The sequence below is a fragment of the Magallana gigas genome, chromosome 4 (assembly GCF_963853765.1).
Source record: "Magallana gigas chromosome 4, xbMagGiga1.1, whole genome shotgun sequence".
NCBI lineage: Eukaryota > Metazoa > Mollusca > Bivalvia > Ostreida > Ostreidae > Magallana > Magallana gigas.
The window spans coordinates 54,728,433-54,732,955 of NC_088856.1; the positions used below are offsets into that span (position 1 = coordinate 54,728,433).

The window sequence follows — 4,523 nt, forward strand, 5'->3', positions numbered from 1 at the left end:
TGCCAGGACCAGAGCAGACAGTAGGCAAGATACCCAAGCTGTTGTCATGGGGAAAACAGAAATCAGAACAAACAATATATTAATTTATATTAAGCGTTAGACTCATAACCAAGTTTCAATTATAGTGCCCTGTCCCTAAGATGCATTAATTGTACTATCACATGATTCTGCATTCAATTTGAAAAGAAAGAGTACTTTTGAGTAAAGAAACACATTCATGGTAGTTGATAGATTTAGATAAATAACGCATGCGAACGAGAATAAGTTAAATATTTTGTTGACCAATGTTTTCTTTTTTGAAGGGAACACGTACATTAATTGTACTATATGTATTTATTTTTACTTATTGTGTCACGACCGGTTATGTTTGCAATATAATACTTTTATAAATATGTTGAATTATTATATTCCTTTGGGTAGAATTATGAATATCAAGTAATAAGTTAAGAATCGTACCGTAGTAGCAATCAGTTCCAAACTGGAGATTGAAAATCGAGCACCTGACCACGTTACAGTTAGAAGAGGAGCACTCAGAACTGGACACGGCTATAAAAACGGTAAACACAAGATTTTGTTTACATAAGTAGAGTTTTGAAACTTTTTTAAAGTCAGTGTCTCAACATTTAGTAACTGATAAACTTAATCAACCAACCTGATGAGCAACTTATGCCACTGAAACCGACGTCACATGAGCAGTGAAAACTATTGACGTCATCAGTACAGTTCCCATGGATACACGGTGAGCTGGCACACTCATCGACATCTATAAATGGAAATAAAAAATCAAACCATATTATGACTGCAAATACATGTACATAATAATTACGTGGTAGAGGTATATATTTGTTTATCAAATATTTGATTCACAATGAAGGCCTGCATATCCTGAATCACACAGACATCGGTAGCCATTGACGTTATCGGAACAGTTGCCATGGATACATGGTGAACTTGCACATTCGTCAATATCTGAGTTTGAAAAGTAACAACAAAATACATTTGTACAGTCTAATATGCGAAGTTAAGGTACGGTAGGTAAGGTAAGGTAGCTAAGTGCAAAACTGTAAGTTATTCATTACCAGAGGTACAATCGGTTCCGGTAAATCCTGCCGTGCACACGCATGTGAAACCCCCGAGGTGAGGTAAGCAGACTTTAGTATGGGAACAAGGTTTTCTAAGACAAAAGTCAATCGCTGTAAACACAGAATAACAACATAATTATGACAATAAATGATAGGAAACGGGATTATCTTATACAGAAATAAAGCTGAACAACTAACTTGACCGGCAATCTGAGGCCGGGTCGTAACCATGGATACCAGTGTACGTGTAGTTTGCTCCACTCTCAACGCAAGCCCCTCCTTTGTAGCATGGCGTTGCAAAGCAAGGTCGGTCTGCAATCAATGTTTGAATGATAAATATTTTTTTTCATAGCCTTATACAGGCACGTAGCATTAATTTTGAAAGTGGGGGGGGGGGCAGACTCATCCAAAAAATCTTGACCAAAAAAAAAAAAAAAGGAAAAGGCAGTACCCAAAAAATCTTCAAAATCCTTATCGGGGGGGGGGGGGGGTGTTGGCGTAGATTTATAACTTATAACTTCGATTGCTCTCATTTCTATTCCAATTGCTATACATACTCCCAAAAAAGTGGGGGTGGGCAACCCCATGATGATTCAATTTTTACTATGTAAATTTAAGAAAATTATTTGATGCGAGAAAAGTCCACGCCCCCCCCCCTCCATGATACACTATATAATAATTTCTTTAATGATGTCAAGAAAGTTCCTATCATGCACGTAGCATCGTGTATCGTGTTCGTGTGTGTGTGTGTGGGGGGGGGGTGATCCAAAATCTTTACAAAGAATAAATTTTTAAGCTAAAAAAATATTCTTCCTTTAAAATACCATTCCGTGGAGGGAATACGCAGTATCAACCTTTAATTCTAATATCAATTCCATATCACTATGCTGTATCCTCCTAAAAATATGATATGGTGGGGGTGGGGGTCAGGTCTCACGAAAAATATCCTTTGCGAAAAAAAGTTGATGGAGGAGAGCAGCCCACCCTCAGCCCCCTGATGCTTAGATATCCTGCCAACAGTATTTATACCAGGTACATGTATGCTGAAATTATCATGAACCTACATGTACAGCAATTAATAAATTATACGTACATGTTACGAAAGAGATACAAGTAGGTAGCTAGAGCAGATTCAGAAAAATATGAATCCTTTATTTATTCTTTTATACATATACAGTTCATCTCTCGTGTACATGTACATATTAAGAACAGTTCGGCAAATTGTATTTATAGTTGCACAGTTTCAGCTTCCGGTCCCATCCAGTGTTTCCCTGGCACTGTTTTTGTGTCGCCCTCCCAAACGAACACACGAAGTAATTCTGGCAGTTCTTGGGGTCGGGGAACTCCCCGAAAGTGGAAGGGCAGGAAAACGATTTGGAATCTATAGAATGAAAAATAACCCTGTACACGATTTCAGACTATCAGATATGATGAGAAATTGAAATTATTATATTTTTTTTTACGAAATACCGGTATGAATTTTCAACCTCAAAAATGGATAATCAGTTATATTATTTCAGACTTGTAAATTTATTTATAAGACTTGTACTATTACACGTAATTTAAAATGTTCAAATTTAAACTTCTTTTATAGTACTATATGATTTCAAAAACTTTACATTTTCCATGGGGAGAGGTCTGAAGATGTAAATATATAAGGGAGTGTTTCTGATGGATCCACTCCCACCTATGCCCCCCCCCCCACACACACCATCCCCGGGAAAAAAATTATGTTTCGCGCAGGAATGCGGCTAGCTATATATGAAAACATATGTCGTTTAAAATGTCTGTAAAAAACCTTTGGTGTCGTCTTGGAGTGTACAGTTGACAGTGGCCGCGTTTACACACGAGGAGTTGGTCTGACTCCAGGCCGTGCCGTACACACACGTCATGTTCAGCAGGTACCCGTGGACACACACCTGGTACATGGTACAATCGCTAGGGTGCGGGCTGAAGCTCCCGTGGCTGCAACCTTTGGTTAGAAGGCGTTTAATCTTGATGTTGCAATAAATCGTTATGTCGTAATTTGCGTTTTGGTGAAAACAAAATTATATTTAATTGTTGGTGGTAAATCAAATGCAATTTACGTGAAAATGTTTATTTTCTTTCCTACAAGTTTATACTTTATATAAATTGTTTTGTTAAATAGATCGACGTGCGCATGGTCTGAACTTGATGGTGTAATGAAGACAAAACACCAATGATTTCGAAATTTCATTTATCCAGGTAATTTAATCGTATCTAGAATCAATAGATACTATTGTAGACTAAGTATAAAACTTGATTTTCTTTGACTGTTATATTGCTAATACATGCTGAATTTAAAAGAAAATATAACAGAAATGTTTCAAAGTTTTATACTAAAGACTGCCTTGCTAGAAATGTTTCGTTTTCTGAATATATACGTATCCAATGCAAGTATTGCGGTTATACTTCGGTTTCTTCACAACTACATACGTGTAATGTTTTCTTTATGACCTTTACCATACCTTTTGTTTGTCCTTCAACAGAGCAGATTAAGCCAATGGTAAGGACGCACGCTAGCAGAACTAACTTCATATCACCGTCATTGAACATCATACTCAATTTGTATCAAATCTAAACTCACGCGGGGTTTTTATACTGAGGGTGTTCGATCAGCAATTAACGCATAACACGTGTTTATCAAAATGTTATGTAAACTATCAGTGTGGGGAATTTATGACTTAGAAATTTTACAATTGTACAACATATAAACCTAAGTATGTGTAAATACAGTTCTTTAGATTCGAGCACCTCAATAAATTAGTGCATATCATTGGTAGATGTTTGAACAGCTATGGACGTCAATAAATTGGTACATATCACTGACAGGTGCTTCTGTGTAAACAGTTTGGATGTGCACAGATGTAAATATACTGTATTGGCCAATATATCCCTGTTGGTAATATATTCATATACCATGAATTCTGCTAAATGTGTATATAAATATAATCTTCACTCGTCAATGTTTGATTACAAAATGATTACAATTGGTAAAACTTGCACGACTTTATCATTTGTTAATTATTACTTTACATATAGTTTTGGATATTTATCACTTTAATATTGCAAAAGTAGAGATAACAAGAAAAAAAATGTACTAAACACCAATGATAATCAGCTAAATTATCCAGTTTATCAAATTGTCATATATTCTGTAAGTAAGTATGTTCCAGGTAGCAAAACATTTGAAGTCTGATGAAAACAACTGTAGAAAGCCAGGCACCTACAAACAATGTAACTCAGTATGATGTATATGTTGAGGAAGCAATGATGGCATGTATATTAATTTTAATGATTCAGTGTGATGAGTATAATTAATGTTTTCAATGTATTTGTGTTTATATTGATCATGCAGGGTAAATCAGGGTTAGCTGATATCTATCTGGGTCCGTGTGTGATAGATCTCGGGGGAGGGGA

General features: G+C 36.0%; 1 long non-coding RNA gene across 1 annotated transcript; it reads right to left on the reverse strand.

Moving 5' to 3' along the window:
* Positions 1-2,220: 2,220 nt before the first annotated feature.
* On the reverse strand, positions 2,221-3,729 carry LOC136274967 (uncharacterized). Its single transcript, XR_010713423.1, has 3 exons — positions 3,572-3,729; positions 2,881-3,054; positions 2,221-2,463 (listed from the first exon to the last, which is right to left on the reverse strand). It is a non-coding gene; the product is annotated as an uncharacterized lncRNA (long non-coding RNA).
* Between the last annotated feature and the right edge of the window lie 794 nt (positions 3,730-4,523).